The sequence below is a fragment of the Gopherus evgoodei genome, chromosome 11, assembly GCF_007399415.2.
Source record: "Gopherus evgoodei ecotype Sinaloan lineage chromosome 11, rGopEvg1_v1.p, whole genome shotgun sequence".
Taxonomy (NCBI): Eukaryota; Metazoa; Chordata; order Testudines; family Testudinidae; genus Gopherus; species Gopherus evgoodei.
This window is the reverse complement of record NC_044332.1, coordinates 61,669,788-61,687,312: the sequence shown is the minus strand read 5'-3', so window position 1 is coordinate 61,687,312 and position 17,525 is coordinate 61,669,788. Positions and strand designations below refer to the sequence as shown.

At 39.9% G+C, this 17,525-nt stretch overlaps 1 protein-coding gene across 2 annotated transcripts in view; it reads left to right on the top strand.

Annotated features, from left to right (window-relative positions):
- The first annotated feature begins 6,937 nt into the window (after positions 1-6,937).
- The window catches only part of THSD7B (thrombospondin type 1 domain containing 7B), a 529,845-nt gene continuing 519,257 nt past the window's right edge, over positions 6,938-17,525 (top strand). For both annotated transcript variants that reach the window (XM_030580720.1, XM_030580719.1), the window contains exon 1: positions 6,938-7,046. The gene's annotated coding sequence lies outside the window, so the exon portion shown is untranslated. The remainder of the gene's footprint in view (positions 7,047-17,525) is intronic.

The window sequence follows — 17,525 nt, the reverse complement described above, 5'->3', positions numbered from 1 at the left end:
TTTACTTATTTGTGAATGTATGAATAAATGCTGGATATTTGTGAAAATGTTCACATATCCCAAAAGTCCATCAGACTTCAGAATGAATAATTATTCTTACAAAAATGTGTACCAAAAATACTTACTTTCTTGTTCTGCATGTCATTGCTTGTAAGGATTATTGGTAAATGTTGATTTCATGTTGTACACACATGAACGGAAAAAAAATGTCAATCGATGATGATCAAAATTTACAGATAGGCAAAATAAGAAAAATGCTGCTTGAGAACTTATTAGAATTTGATTTAAGGATATTTACTTTGTATATTTTGACATGTAGTTTTGACAATTTGTGTTTTAACAGTTATAACTGTTTGGACATCTACTGTCATTAAATAATATTGTTTGACCCCCTCCATATTTCCCATAGCTGTGAAAATTTAAAATGAAAAAAAATGGAAAAAATGCTTAAAATAAACATTGATATCTGTTGAAATAAAAAAAATTGAATTCTGCCATGTGTAATTAAAATGTTTTAGTCATCCATACAGGGAGCAGAAAAAGTACCATGGGTTATATAACCAGTCCTGCAATATGAATAAATAACAAAAAAAGCTGAGGTAGATAGGTCATACACAAGCCCTAGTCTTGAGAATTATTGGTTCAAACTATTCCTTGATTACTTGCAAACATTCAAAGAATAGGTTGATCAGTTTGTGAAAGATTTTCTAACAAAGAGACTATATTACAAACTAATATAATTTGTAATGAATAGTTTGACCATCTTTAAGACAAATAATGGAAGGTTTTGTTTCCTAGATAATTTTGCATTTATTTTTTTGCTACTTACGGAAAGGAAAAAGCATACATAGAGATGTGACTCTTAAATACAAGATATTATATTCAATTTTCCTTTCTCTCTGATGTTGCTTGAAATCCCATCCTTTTATTAGATTGTAAAACAGCCCAGGATATAGCAGGCTGGCTGAGTCCCCCAAAGGACAGGGAATCAGAAAAGGAAGGCTTCTCTGCCTATCTTGCTGAAGATAGATCTGTCTGTAGTAAGTGGCTTTGTGCCCAATTTCTTTGGAACTGGCTGTTGAAGTGTGAGTTGCCAAAATTTTGCACAATAGCAAACTGCAATCTACATAACACCTGGCCTATGCAAACCAGGTCATTATGAGCATGATCCAAGCTGTCATTCAAGTGCCTTTGGTATTCCCATTTTAATCTGACCTAGTAATCCATAAAAGAGAATTATTTTAGCACTTCTAATACTCTCTTCCAGGTTCCACTCTCCTTTACTTGAGACAAGTAGATCTACAAGATCCATCCAACAAGATGAGAAGAATGACAGGATGATCATCCAATTCCTAGATGAGAAAACAATGAACTGGGTTGAAAGGTGGGAAGCTGATCAGATTTCTAAGATCCTCTCACTGTACAGTCTGTTTTTTATCTCCTCATTGTCTCTCTCTCTCTACTGAGGCTCTGTGATTCAAATTGACCAGTGCAGATATGCCTCCTTGTTTACTTCATGCGCTTCTTTTGGAAGATCTATTCCTCCAAAAGGCTTTAAGGAAATTTTAATTCTTAAGGGGTTAGGAGCTGAGCCACAATGGATGCTGGGGAAGGAATTAGCACTCAGATGGAATTACCATCTCCCGTCCTGCATGCCCCACTGCTCTTTGGTAAGCTTGCTTTACATCCAAGGATCTGTCTCGGTGGCCAGGCACCAGCATAGCTGCACTGATGCAAACTCCTAATGTAGGTAGGCAAAGCTGATACAAGCAACAACTTGCACTCCCTGCTTCAACTCAGGGTAAACTACACTAATGCAAACTGTACCTTTGCCTCACTATACACAGCATCAGTGCTGTTACACTGGGGGCTGGCAACCAGTCTAGCAGCTGGATTGGGAAATCTCCAGAATTGCTACTAGGTGAAATTAACTGCCTATGTACACTAGCAGGCTTTTCTGTCCAGGGAACTTCCCAGGAAGATGTCTGAAAAAAGAGAAGGAAATATGTGTTCCCAAGTGGCTAGGACACATGCTTAGAAGTCAGGAGGCCTGGGTTCTATTCCTGGCTCTGCTATGGATTGGAGTGGCCTTCAATCACTTCACTGTGCCTCTATTTCCCCTCCTACACTTTGTCTGTCTTGTCTATTTAAATAGGCTCCTCAGAATCAGGACTCTCTTATTATGTGTTTGTACAATGCCTAGTCACAATAGGGCACTGATCTCTGTTGGGGCATCTAGGAACATCAGCAATATAAATAATAACGTCATCAAAGGGATTTTGTGATCCAGAGGGATGATTTAAAAGAAAAAAAAACTAAAGAAGAAATTCTTGGCTGACACAACTTTGTCCTTTAAAATGGTGTAAATTGTTGGATGGGAAATTGGGAAAAATGTTGAGTGGATTAATTTTTGGTGTCCCTGATGTACAGTCATATCGCAAAGGTCATATATTAGACTTAAAGGGCCTGGTTGTCATTCATTAATGCCAGTTCATGCCACTGAAGTCAGTGGAATTATTCTTGATCCACACTGGTCGTAATTAGGTTCAGAGTATATGGAGTATAAGGATGAACCATCAGCAACAATGCAGAAAAAAGAGCCATGAGAAATAGTTGGGATACTTTCATTATGTGTACAGTCATTTGGTACTTGGTTAATTGTATCTGAGCATTAAAATATCCTGATATAAGAAAAAGGGTTATTGAGTATAGGTAGCTTTTTTTGAAACATTCAAAAAGTATTAGTGAAGAATGAGAAGAATATTTCTTTTCTTTTCTTAAAAAGTGACAGACTTTGCTCAAAAATCAAAATTGCCCCTTTATTTGAGAATTTCAGCCAGTCTGGAGTTCTCTTGTACTAATAATTGAACTCCTGAAAATACAGGGTAAGATTGTCAAAAGCATTTAAATGACTTTGAAGTCAATATAATTTGTGCTCTTGAGCTGTTTAACAAAGCTTGAGTTTTGAAAATCTCACCCATATGAGTCAGCATGGAAGTGCCTTTAATATTGCATGATGAATACAATTATAATGCTGAAGAAAATACAGTATTGTGATTTTATTGTGCTAAATATAAAAAGTTCACTCAATATTGAGTTATTTATTGGGATTATTATTAAATATATAGTAAGAAATTTACGAAGTTCAATAATCTAGTTAATTTATTTAAGCAAAAGATAAGAGTTTACTTTATCATGGTCTATAAGTACCAATTTAGGAAAGAGAGTCTGACAGTAGATGGCAATAATGAGTCCTGTGACACCTTAAAGACTAACAGATGTATTGGAACACTAGTCCTCAATCTTTTTGTGGCCAGTAGCACATTCATGTTTTCAGAAGAATGTGGCGGGTGCCAACAATTTTTCAAAGCTTATTTTGTATTTGTACATTAAATAATATGAAAAACATCATATTTAATATTACATAATATATGAATCCATAAGATAAAAAGTGTAAAAGGTATTAATTAAATTATTCGGCAATTACTCTTTCACCTTACCATGTGAATTTGCTCTTTTTTATCTACCAGTAAGAAAAATTAAGGGTTTTTTTTACAAAATAAATATCATAAACAGTTTTCATCTTATTTATTTAAAAAAAGTAAAACATTGTTGAACTGCTGGTCCAAATATATTTATTATTCTTACTTTAACACAGAATTAAACCTGCAGCCCTGGAATTCTCTGTCCCCGGCAGGGGCAGGGCTGCGTTTTCTCTCCTGCTTAAGCCACGGCGCCGCGCCTGCTGGGGACCGAGAACACCGGCGCCTGCAGCCCCGGAGAAGCCAGACAGAAGCTGCAGCCCCATGTCTGCCAGGGACAGAGAACACCGGCGCCTCGCAGCCTGCAGCCCCGGAATTCTCGGTCCCCAGCAGGCGCGGGGCCGTGGCTTCTCTCCCCTGCTGGGCACTAGGCGGGTGCACATAAATGCCCCGCCGGGCGCCATGGCGCCCATGGGCACCACGTTGGGGACCACTGTATTGGAACATAAGCTTTCGTGGGTGAATAGTCATGTCCAGACTAACATGGCTACCCCTCTGATACTTGATAGTAGATGCCTCTTCTTGTGTCTAGCAGAAAAAGGCATAACAGGATCCAGCTGAAGGTAGACAATTCAGACTAGAAACAAGGCACAAATTGTTAGCAGTGAGTAATTACTATTGCAACAAATTATCTATTGCTATGATGGATTCTCCATAATTCAAAATCTGCAAATCAAGACAGAGTGTCTTTTTGAAAGATATGTCGTAGCTCAGAGAAAGAAGATGGGTGAGGTAATATATTTTATCCGATCAACTTCTGTTGATGAGAGAGCTTTTGAGTTTACAGAGCTCTTCTTCAGGTCACTGTAGTTCAATAAGAAGTTACGGGCTTGATGCAGAAATTGTCTGTGGATCTATGGACTGTGTTATGCTGAAGGTCAGACCAGATGAACATAATAGTCCCTTCTGGCTATAAAAAACTATGAATCTATGAAAATGTGGTAGCAGTATTGGGAACTTTTAGAGAGAAAGAGCTAATATAGACATGCCCATAGAGAAATAAAAGTCCTCAATTGATTCAATGCATTTTAGTGGATTTTTCCTCTGTTTATAGTGAAGTTTCCATGCTAATCCCTTTAGAATGCAGCATTTATCACATACCAGATAAGTGTTAAGTGCTGTGTTCCAAAGGGATTATCACCTACTTTCTCTTCTTGTACTTGGCTGAAGAGATGAAGTGAGTTGAGGAGAAGATGTCTCATAGGAAGGCGGCTTAGGAGGTTTCTTCTCTTGGTGCAGCTGCTCCTAATGCGGAGTGCAAGAGGAGCTGCTCTCTGTTGGAGTGAAGATATAGGCCTTGGCTACACTGGTGCTTTACAGAGCTGCAACTTTCTCGCTCAGGGATGTGAAAAAACACCCCCCTGAGCGCAGCAAGTTACAGCGCTTTAAAGCGCCAGTGTAAACAGTGCCCCAGCGCTGGGAGAAGTGCCACGGGAAGGTGGAGTACCTGCAGTGCTGGGAGAGCTCTCCCCCAGCGCTGGCGCCACGACCACACTTGCACTTCAAAGCACTGCCGCGGAGCTCTGTACAGCTGCAAGTGTAGCCATACCCTACATATGCCTCCCCACGATTACAAATGGTGACTGGAAGTGCAGGCTCCAACATCCTATGTAATTTCAGATCACTTGGCCCTTTGTAATTCAATCAACTGACTTGCACACTTTAGTTTTAATTTTGAGATTAAACAATGAGTACTGGGATTGTTATTTTCTTCTTCTTCAATGCTTAGCCGAATGGTTGGCCGTAGTGATCATTCACCATTTGGTCCATTCCTGTGTGGCTGCAAGGGCTTGATAGCCTGAGGGTCCAACACTGGAACAGACTTGATGAACCCATGTAATAGGGGGTCTGCCTTTGGGCCGCCTCCACCCCTCCGTGTTCGCTGGAATGTCTTGTGGCATTCTTGTGACATGTCCAAAAAGCGTAAGATGCCACCTGCGGACAACGGCCCCGGTAGCCTATAGATTGGAGTGACCACAAACATCTGCATTACTAATGAAGCCATTCCACTTTATGCCCAAATTACAACGTTGGCATTGTGTGTGGAAAGGCTCCAGCTTTGCCCAGTCTGAGCGGCATAGTGTCCAGGTTTTGCAGCCATACAACAGTATGGAGAGGTTACAGCTTGCATAGATCCTGAACTTGGTTGTCGTGCTGAGATGATGCTGACTCCCCCCTCCCCAAGTCTGACTCGCACCTCATTATGGTGGAGGGGTGTAACGTGAAGTAGGGGATTGCTTGTTTGAGCTATGCCATCAGCATATTTCAGAGCTTTTCCAAAATATCACCTTGGACATTATGCGAGTTGGACAGGTCCAGCTAGAACTGTGAAATGATGGCTAACACAGGTGGCAAAGATGCAGGACAGCACCTAGCTACCTGAGGTGAAGGAAGTCACTGAGAAAGACAACATCTTGGGCCGCATAGCATGAAGCCAATACTGGTAGACCAGGAAAAGGTTCATGTTACTCCATCTCATCCCAGTGGGACAAGATATGCTTTGGGACAATTGTTCACTCTTGATGTTGACCAACATGGCTATTTTGCAGATATGCTAAAAGAGTGTGGAAAGCTGCTTTATTTATGTATTTATTTTTAGTTACAAATTACTGACAGCATTTCCATGGTTTGGTGCAAATAACTGGCTTTGGCCAAAATCTTTTCTATAGGCTAGTCCCACTTCTGTTTCCTTGTTTTTTATGCCACTTCTAAGAGAAGCCTTTACTTGTTCTAAATTCAAAGTTATTTCTTAAGTGTTGCTGCCACTAGATAAAAGGTACAACTTGCTCTTTCCCTGTGTGCATGCTGCACTGGGCACCCTGTGCTTCAGGGGTGGGTGCCAGGCAGACTTGCTGCTACTGCTGTAGAGGAGCGGAGGGAGTGGAAACCCAGCCAGGGGAAATGAGAGACCCTCTTGTCTCCAACTTTGCCCTCTCTGAGATCTGAGCCGTCTGTGTTCCATCATTCTCCCCCGCCTCTGCTGGGATGTGTGTGTGTGTTAGGTCTGAGCCCTTTACCCCCCCCTCCCGCCCCCGGGCAGGGAAAGGGTCTGGGCTCTCTGGCCCCCAGCTCTGTGCAGGGGACGGTGTGGGGAATATTAGTGACTTTCTCACCCCTGCCGCTGAACAAAGCGCGGCAGGTGCAGCGCTTCCACCAGGCACCTGAGCTGGGAGAACGGGGGCGAAGGGCGCCTCCCGCCCCCCGCCAGGACAAGCCAAGGCTGCCGCGAGGAGCTGCTCTACTGATCCGGAGAGGGAGGGTAGGAGGGGGCTGGGGCTGGCTCGCCCGCTTGCCTCGGGGAGTCACCTGCCAGCCAATAGCGCTGCAGAGCTGTACAGCAGGTGGCGTTAGAAAGCGCTTGTTCCACCTCCAGAGCTTAACCCCTCTGGGCGGTTGCATGCATATACGCTGGGATGGGTGGTCCGCTGCTAAACCACCATCTTTCCTCCGCTCGGGGAAGCGCGCCGCTGCTCCCAGCCCCCGTGGCAGACTGAGGCAAGGCTGGTAAGTGCCCGTCCCTTAGCAGGGCGCAGCAGCCGCCTCGGCTTCTGTGCTTGCACTCCTCTGGGAAACAGCCGCCCCGTGCTGACTTTGCAGATCCTGAGGGGATGCTGATTTGGGAGCAGGCACATTTGGGAGGCCGGTGTAAACGGTCACCTTAAACCTTGTCTGCATGCAGTTTTCAGCTGCCCATTGCTTGGGATGCGCCTTGAGTCAGGGATTTAGGGACCTAGGCAGCAGAAGCAGCTCGCAGAAGGGTTGAATCCCTCACACAACTGACTTTTCTTCTATTCCCCCCCCCCAAGCTGGTTATTTTATGAAAAAAACCTCAACAAACTCTGATCTTATTTCAGCCTAACCATGTTCTCAGATTCTTATGGAAACCTTTGGAGCCCGACAAACCCTGTTCCGCACTGTAAACTTGAGACGGAATGAGCGCTTCAACCTGTTAAAAGACGAGAGAGTTAATTTCCCTCTCAGTGTGGTTGTTAATCTGCATTGCGATTGCCCCAAAGTCTGTGCATGTATTAAGACAAGGAAGAAATTCGCTGGGTTCTGTAATCTGCTAGACTGTAACATGGTCGATGCACTTCCTGGTTAAGCAAAGCTCGTTTTATAGTACGATCCTGTAGTCTAATTGGCGTTCTTGTTTTACTAATATAAACTACTTGGAGTTGAGACGCTTGCTGTGAAAGTGCCGCTTCTGTGGCATGAAACAAACGTTGCAAAAGGGTTTAAACGAGGCAGATTAAATCTGCAATTAAAATGTATTTACTTTGTTTAAGAAATAGCTACGTCGCCGAGCACAACTCTCTGCAGTCAATGTCCTCATTTTAAATACCCTGCGATCCTGTGTAAAATTGAGATTCAACTACATAGGTGAAATCAAAGCATCTGATTTTTTTTTTACTGTCTAGTTTCTGCGCTGTCTTCAGTACTTTTTTTTTCTTCTTCCTTCAAAGAGCTTTGGGATAGTATCAGTTGCTTTTCATTTCTGTTGAAATACACTCTGTAAAAATGGTTGGAAATAATTCTTTGTTGCTGCACTGGTCACTGTTCAACCGTAAACACCATTCTTGCATCACCAAAGCTAAAAGCATCTTTTGATTGGAAAAGTGAGGGATACTATCATGCGGTTCATAACATCTATCGTGCTGCAGGCGATAAACTGTCTCTGGAGGAGCTCCAGTAGTATTTTTCAGAATTATACAGGTAGTCTCTGCAATGTTTAAATAGCCTGAATATGTTGTATTACATAATCATAGTACAGGATATGATAAAAAATGTCCCCATTTTTTGTGGTTTTCTTTGTAGTTGAATGTCAAAATGATAAATTTATCTTTCAGGCAGAGTGTCAAGGATGGTGCAGGTTTGTTGAGTAACTAGAAGGCAGCTAATCTTCAGGGATATCCCTTTGTGTCCCCTAGTATATGGCTGTAATAACTGTTTAAAAACTTGTCTTTAAAAGATCCAAAAGTGCTATTAAATATGAAAGTAATGAGGGCAAAACATAATAATATTTTTACTTGCATGTGGAAAAAAATGGGGCAGATACACTGGAAACTCAGCACTTGTTTAAAGGCTTTTAAAAGTAGCATAGCTTGTACTCGGTTGTCATTTTTGGTTTACCTGCACCTCATCTCCTATGTCCAGTGCTAGATGGCTTATAAAAACATAACTTCTCAAGTTGTACTCTGAATATTAATATTGCAGTGCATCTGTTTTGTCTTTTTTCTACATTAACACTTCAATTAGTGATTGAAACAGTGGACTTTTATATGCTCCTTATTTCCTTAACCACTGGGTTCTCGGTTTTGACTTAGCCATCTTCATATTTCAATTTACTCCATGTCTCACTACTCAGCAAAGGTCAAACCATGTAGAAACCTGTTCTTTATCTGTGTTGGAGACAATAAAGAATGATGACTAGCAATAAACCTGTGATGACTGGTTTTCTTTTCGCTATCCCTCCCCACACTGGCATGGTGAGCTAACCATTTGTGGAGGATGTTTTAAAAGGATGTATGGCCATAAGGAATACTTGTTGCCCATTGTCTTCAGTTGTCTCTCGTGATTTAAACCTTTATTAATATAAAACTTAGCATTTTCAATATTTAATTTTTCTAATACACATTTTTCTGTTTATCTTAATATGAAATTTTTAATTTTATATTTCTGGGGAGTAAATTGTCTTTGAAGTTTGTGAAAGAAGCTGTGCAGAAGATGGAAGACAACTATTCATGTTTTTATATTTGCTATGAGCAATAAAGGAGTGTGGTGAGGGGTAGGAATGGGGGCGGAGGGCAATTTATAAACCATGAGAGCTAGTACAGTGCATCTGATATACATGAATTTCAATCAAAGTATTTGAGAAAGGGGTCTGGTAATATTTTTTACAGTTCGCACACTCTATGCTTTTACAGGTGTCTGATGCTTCCACAAGTTAAGCGCTCAGGGAATAAAATCTTTTCAGAACTTTGAACATAATGGGCAAACTTTTTAACATTTGAAAGCACTAAAATGTGGTGTAAGTAATACCTAGTCAAAGATGGGAAAGGTAACCTTATAATAACATTTACAAGGATCTTCAGAAATCATAATGCTTCTGAGATAAATAGATACAGTACAATGAACTTTTAAAAATTAGAGCTTTCAGACTTGTATACTCTTTAACAAGTATATAAGCAATAAAGAGGTATTTTGATGCTTGAAAGAAACTTCTCAAAATGAGATAAAAATGTACAATTAATGCTAATTTATGGTACTAAATAATGGTAAAGAATTACACTCTTAGCTACATTATTAGTAATTATTTGCATTTCATTGTCACCCAAAAGCCCTAATCATCATCATGCCTCCATTGGTTACATGTAAGTGGTGTACAGCATTCACATTATATAACAAATACCAAAGACAATATTTTCCAGTGGGGTACATGCCTAAAGAATGGAATTTTATACTTCCTAATCTTGCAATACTAGTGTAAATACAACAGTATCTCTTTGTCTGAGGCTCTTAAAAGAATTAGGCCCTGATCCTGCAAAAATATCTGTGTGTATGTTTGTCTGTGAGTTTAATCCTATAAACTGTGGGCAGTCTCGTTCATTTCAATGGGACTCATCAAAGAGCATTAATTAAACGTGCACGAGTCTTTGCAGGATCAGGCACTTAGTAATTATGTGATCAGTTAAAGTTCTTAACATTCAAAAGCAGAGGAATTCTATACCCATATATTATCTTTTAAAAGTGCTAATGTAGGCTTTCAGTTAGCCTAGTGTTTAATATTATAACTTGTGTGAATATTAATAGGAGGAGCCTGATCCTTCTCTAAGTCAATGCTAGTTTTGGGACATTCACTTCAATGATATGTGGATTATCTGATTATTGTTTACAAGTAAACTAAAGACTATCTAAAAAGCCTTTCCTCAAAAGCTGACCAAAGATCTGGTTTTTTACTATGTTTCTGCTAGGAATATCTATCTTATCTATCTATGTTAATATTCTGTAACTTGGTCTGATTTTATTATATGATTTAAAAAAAAACTTTTTGTAATCCTCTGAAGAAACTAAAATACAATAAACCTCATATTTAAGGGTTAAACCTATATATTTTGGTTTAACATGATCTTCTTTCAGTGATCATGTTTCAATAGGTTGTAAATGGAAGACCAGACAGATGGTAGCTGCTGAGCTCCATATGTATGCACTAGGGGAAAGAGGTGATTTGTGGTCTGGGGTCATGTTACGTCCTACTTCATTACTTCTGGATCAGTAACAACATTCAGGAAAGCTCTCTACATGTAGTGGCTGCTTTTTATGTTGTCTCTGATGCTGAGGGAGTCCGAATTTAGGGATGGGATGTTTCTTCTTCAAGCTTTCTTAACTTGTTTGTATACACATGTATTGTTGACAAGTATTCAAGAAACAGGACTTTTATAATAATGTATTGCTTGAAATTGGAAAACTTTGTCTCAAAGTTTGAGTTTTATTTAGGCCTAGTCCCTTCTGGAAAAGTTTTTACCATGGTTAGGGGATGTGACATTTTACTGCTATCGTTACACCAGTGTAAGTCCTAGGTCAGGTCTATACCACACACTTATTTTGGTATAACTAGGTCGCCGTGAGTGATGTAGTTATACCAACTTTAACTCCCTGCCCCCTTCCGTGTAGACAGCGCTATGTCAGCAGGAGAACTCCCACTGACATAGCTACTACCTCTCACGGAAATGGAGTTATTACGCCAATGGGAAAGCTGTCTCCCATCAGCTTTGGGCATCTTCACCAGAAGCACCACAGTATCGCAGCTGTGCCAATGCAAGTCTGTAGTGTAGCCCTGTTCACAGTGTGGATACAGTTATACTGGTATAGCTTATTTTGGTTCCTGAAGCAAAATAAGCTATATCAATCAGTGTAAGCACTTTTATCCTAGTATAATTGCTTTCACACTTGGGGATGGGACAGGGTTTGCGTGTGTTGCATGGGTGGCTGCTTTAACGATCCTAGTATAATTAAAGCAGCAAAGCTTTCTAATTTAAGGGTGTATCTATGCTACTAGTGTAGTATAGACACTTACTACAGTGACAGAAGGGGTTTTTCCATTACTGTAGTAAATCTACCCCCTTGAGAGGAGGTAGCTAGGTTAATGGAAGAATTCTTCTGTTGACCTAGCTGTGCCTACAGTGGGAGATACGTTGACCTAATTATATTGCACAGGGCATGAAATTTTTCACAGCCCTGAGCGATGTAGTGAGATCAACCTAAGTTTTAGGTGTAGAAAGGCCTAAACAAGCACCTAGTGTGAAAGACATAGTGAGAGAAAAAAGGGGTGTAAGTCTCTGGGTTTTGTTTTTTTAAACTAAAAATCCAAGAGTCTGGGAACCCTCATGTTCATGGCATAAACTAATTGGGGGAGGGTAGGAAGAAACTTCTATGCAAGCAGGTTTGTTCATAACTTCCTATTGTAGGGTTTCTTGCCCCATCTGGTGAAGCATTTGGTATACGTCAGTATCAAAGACAGGATACTATACAAGATGGGCCACTGGCCTGATCCACTGGGGCAATTCCTCTGTTCCTGTGTGTGTACAGACATGTATGTAAGATGCCCTTGGCCAAGGTACTGAAAATGAGGAAAAAGAGATAGGATACTATGAGGCTGTAAGCACATATAGAAACATAATTATAGTACAAAGAACATGACAGCTATTAAAACTCAAGCACATACGGCTTGACTAGGAAGTACAATGTAAAAAGAAGAGCAGGGGAAGGTAAGTTAAGGAGAAATGATAATGCAGAGATAAACAGTTTCCAGATAATGAACTTTTTAAATTATTTAACTGTAGTAATAGGGGGATGGATAGAAAGAGACCTAAATAGAAGATGTGAAAAGGACTCCGAAAAAAGAAATAGTCTGAAAACAGTGACTATTGGGAAATACTAAAATGGATGAGAGGGTCTGGATTCTAAAGCAGTGTAGCAATATTCTACTTTCACTCTGGCTTGGAATGAATAACTTTTTTTTGTTAATAGGCAAGTAAGATATCAATTTTCATCATCAGTTGCAGCAACATAATGGTAACAGTGAGTACATAGATTTTATTCATGGGCTGGGTCGTTTTCTGATCAGTTCAGCCTTTCAAAATAAAGAAACATAAAATCACATATCTGTAGAAATTAACTGTAATTTTGGCAATTTCTGATCTATATTTCTTCAACAGCAGGCAATAACTCAAACGGCTGTAGTTCTGTACCATATCAGGGAAGCACACTGTCTTCTGTATGCTTCTGTTTTATCTGATCATGTTGGGCAGAAGAAGCCATGATGTAGTCCCAGAAAACACGGCCAGTGGTTAATCTATATCTAGGACTGTCATAACCTAGTCCCAGATTTGGACCTTAGCATCCAAAATATGGGGGTTAGCATGAAAACCTCCAAGCTTAGTTACCAGCTTGGACCTGGTAAAGCTGCCACCACCCAAAAAATTAGTGTTTTGGGGCACTCTGGTCCCCCCAAAAAACCTTCCCTGGGGACCCCAAGACACAAATTCCTTGAGTCTCACAACAAAGGGGAATAAACCATTTCCCTTCCCTTCTCCCTTCCAGGTATTCCCTCCCTGGGTTCCTGGAGAGATACACAGAAGCAAACTCCGTGAATCTAAACAGAGGGATTCCACCCTCTCTATTTCCAGTCCTGGAAAACACAAGCACTTCCCTCTTTACCCAGAGGGTATGCAAAGTCAGGCTAATAAATCTAACACACAGAGATTTCCCCCTGACTTCTTCCTCCCACCAATTCCCTGGTGAGCACAGACTCAATTCCCTGGAGTTCCCCACTAAAGAAAAACTCCAACAGGTCTTAAAAAGAAAGCTTTATATAAAAAGAAAGAAAAATACATAAAAATGGTCTCTCTGTATTAAGGTGACAAATACAGGGTCAATTGCTTAAAAGAAATATGAATAAACAGCCTTATTCAAAAAGAATACAATTCAAAACACTCCAGCAACTATACCCAGGTAAATACAAAAGAAAACAATAGAAACCTTACTGCATTACTATATTGGTACTTACAACTTGGAAACAGAAGATTAGAAAGCAGGAAACAGAAATCCTCTCATAGCCGAGAGAGAGAGAGAGCGAGAGAGAGACAGACAGAAGACCAAGAACAAAGGACTCAACCACAAACTTCTCTCCACCCAGACCTGAAAAAGTCTGGTTTCCTGATTGGTCCTCTGGTCAGGTGTTTCAGGTTACTTTTTTTCAGGTGAAAGAGACATTAACCTTTAGCTATCTGTTTATGACAAGGACTACTTAGGGTCTCTGCTTAGGCATCTGATAACTTTAGTGTTCTTTGTTTTGGCTGTGGTACTGAGAACTGGTTTCCTAGCCATTTTCTTTTTACCAGAAATAGAGACCATTATGTGAGAGAAATAATTCCTGGGCACAGGAGTGCAGGAACAATTTGTATAGTTGGGTTGCTGAGAGCCATTGAACCAAGCTGTTAACCCTATATATGATGGAAACCATTTCAAGCCAGGTGGTGCAGCAGCACTGTTAGCACCCCTGGTTCCAGCAGCTATGCCTGGGCATAACACATGATCTCTAAGATATTGTGACAACTATAGGCTCCAAACAGGTCCAGCAGTTCGGTACAGGTATAAACCGTAAACATAACTTATCCCTACCTATCATATCTTGTGTCACTGTTGCAACAAATTCCAGTGCATCTACCAATACTAAAAGGATATGTACTGCAACAATTTGCAGTTTATGTGGCAGTATTTTGTAGTGCATGACTTACTTTCACTGAAAAATAAATAGCCTATTTTTTTTGGCGTTGGGGGGGAACTCTGGCAGGTTGACTGACATACTATCTTGGCTGTGGCACACCTCAAAACCCCAGGCCTAGATTCTTTGCTTACACATTTTTTATGTTGGTAATTGCCACTCAATTGTGTGCTATGTCATAAAATATGCTGAAACAGATACAGAAAAAAGAATATTTCTTACCTATTTACCTATTCAATTTCTATTCAAATAATTATTTATAACATGACTGTTGCCCATAACATGGGCTGATTGTCGGTCTATCAGATATGGTGAATAGTCATTAATTTATGGGATTAAAGCTCTCTCTCTCTCTAATGGGCTGAAACCAGCGGTCACCAAATGAAATTAACGGGCAGCAGGTTTAAAACAAAACAAAAGGAAGTACTTCACACAGCGCATAGTGGACCTCATTGCCAGGGAATGTTGTGAAGGCCAAAACTATAACTGGATTAAAAAAAGAATTAGGTATATTCATGGAGGAAGGTCCATCAATGTCTCCTAGAGAAGATGGTCAGGGATGTAACCCCATGCTCTGGGTGTCTGTAAGCTTCTGACTGACAGATGCTGGGACAGGATGACAAGGATGGATCACATGATGATTGCCTTTTCATTCCTTTTGAAGCACGTGGCACTGCCTACTGCCGGAAGACCATTGGTCTGACCTAGTTTGAGACCATTCTTATGTTCTTATGAAACCAAAACCCAATTTCTAAGCAGTTCTGAATTTCAACATACCTGATTTATATTTTCTTGGAGAATAAATTTATCCAGGCATCTATGTGCCATATACTCTATATTTTCTGGACTAACACAGACAAGTCCACTCAGAGGCATTCAAGAAGCAGAACTTCTAGGGTTAAACCTTTGGGAACTGGGTAGAGGAATAAGTGCAACTTCCCAGAATGATAAATATCTGAATTTAGTTTAAACTTTATTATCAGCTCAAGTTACTTTATTGGGCAAATTCAGACATGTTATACAACCTGCAGTCACGTGGCCCTATGGATCTGAGGGAGGAGTTTGCAAACACTATTCATGTATTATTTTTTGTATGTATATGTGAAAGAGTAGCTTGTGTTAAGACATTGTTGGTTCAATGATGTTTTTTCCTGCTTCCTTAACCTTGTCTGTGTTACTTTTCTAAGTATAATGCACTTACACTCCCGATATGTTATTTTCAAACAGAATCAGATAAAACTTGCATTAAAACTTCTCAGTTTTTGGTCAAACTGTGTCTCAATGTCACTATCCTAAGCACAGGTATGTTTAATTGTATCTGCTTGGAGAAAAGGTGTAGTGCACAAATTACTGCAGGCTCTTTGAATACTTAAATTATTTGACTTTTTGGTACTAAGTAATTTGGACTTTCAGATCCAAATTGAGCCCTAAGTGTTTGGACAGTGTACTGAAATGATCAAGCGAAAAAGTGTAATTGGACAATGGTTGCTCCATGGTCTAATCTGTCTGAAGAATAAACAAATGTAGAGAGGCTTTAAAATGTCTACAGGTAGCAGCAAGATAAATGTTTGGTTCATAGAAAAGAAAACAGCTTATGTTTTTAAAATAGCAGAAAATTACTTATGCAAAGGGAGGTGTAGAAAGACGATGAACATTTTGTATGTGAATAAAAAGAGAGAGATGCATGAGTGAGAAATGGAAAGGTGGTGGTAACTCAGAACTAAGATGAGATGTGACAAGAAAGAGTTCTGGTGAATGAAAACATAGGAAAGAGAGTAGGCAAACAAGGAAGCTGATAGCAAAAAACTGGGACTGTAAATGTGTTCAGAAAGATCACTGGATTGAAACCATGGAATGACAAAGATGGAAGAAAAGGAATGAAAAAAGACATGATGCAGCTCCGGTTTTAGTGATCTGCAACAGAGAGAAAAAGATTGATGAGGGGAGATGGAGAAGAGCAGTTTATGCCGCTCAGATCATGACTTGAGTCAAAGCTAGAAAGGAGATGAAGAGAAACTTTAAAGAGCAAACAAACAAGACGGAGAGAAAAATGGCCCAACAGAAAGTATAAGAAACAAACAAAACACAGCCAGTTTTATGCACTATATCATTAATGTGCTAAATACATCAGGCCAAATCTTTCTGATGCATCTGCTTACATCAGATCTAATTTTGGCAAGAAATGTGGAAAAACAAAACAAGAACTAAAAACAAACTAAAGAGGATCCTGTAAATACATCCATGGTCAACCTGATGGCCCCTTCCCCAACTGACACTACTCCAGCAGAGATCGGAGTAGCTTTCCACCAGGGTGATGTTCTTGAAAGATTCTCAATTCTGGAACTTTCTTTCCCCCTGAATCCAAAACAGCCTGAATTTGTTAAGCTTCCAGGCACGCTGCAAAGGTCATCCTTTTTGTTTCAGATGTTGAGAGTGAAAGATTGATGGGCTGAGGTGATGGGGTTTGTTTGTTGTTTGGGAGGGAGGTGGAGGATCTGATCAATGTGGTTAAGCCGATGAGTGAGTTTGTTGGGATATCTGGCACCTCTAGAAGTCGGAATATTAATTGCTTTCATTTTTATATTCAAAAATCAAAAGGAAGATACTTGTATTTGGGAGTCTATCTGAAGATGATGATGTGCATTTTGTTTAATTAAAACTGCCTCAAACTCCAAGATAGACATTTAAAAAAATTTAAATTAGAACGAATAAACTTGTAATAGGTTAGTGTCTAGAGAGTGTCAATTCTGTGATGTAGGAAGGCAGGGGAACTGGTAGAGGAAAGGCAGGTGGTAGAAATACAGGAGAGCTCAAGAGGTTTAGGTATGCTGTGGCTGTGCATCTAAAATTCTTTTGGGCATAACCAAGGTGAACTTCTTAGCCCTATTGTCTCACTAATAATGATAGTAATAATCTTTCTCTGTAAAGGAGGATGAGGGAGTGCAGTAAGGGATGTAAGACCCTATTTATAAAGCTGCAAAAAGTGCTTTGGAAGATATTTGCCAGAATTGTTTTAGATGCTGGTGCAGCTAAATGGAATTGTTCAGTAAGATTGACTGTGTTTCAAAAGGTGTGGATGTTGAGTCAAGCCCTGCAGAGATGAATTTGAGGCAGTGTTTTGCAAATCAAGATTTGAAAATGAAGATACAACTAATTTTCCAACGAAAGAGATGACTACATATTCATGGTTAGAATTAATA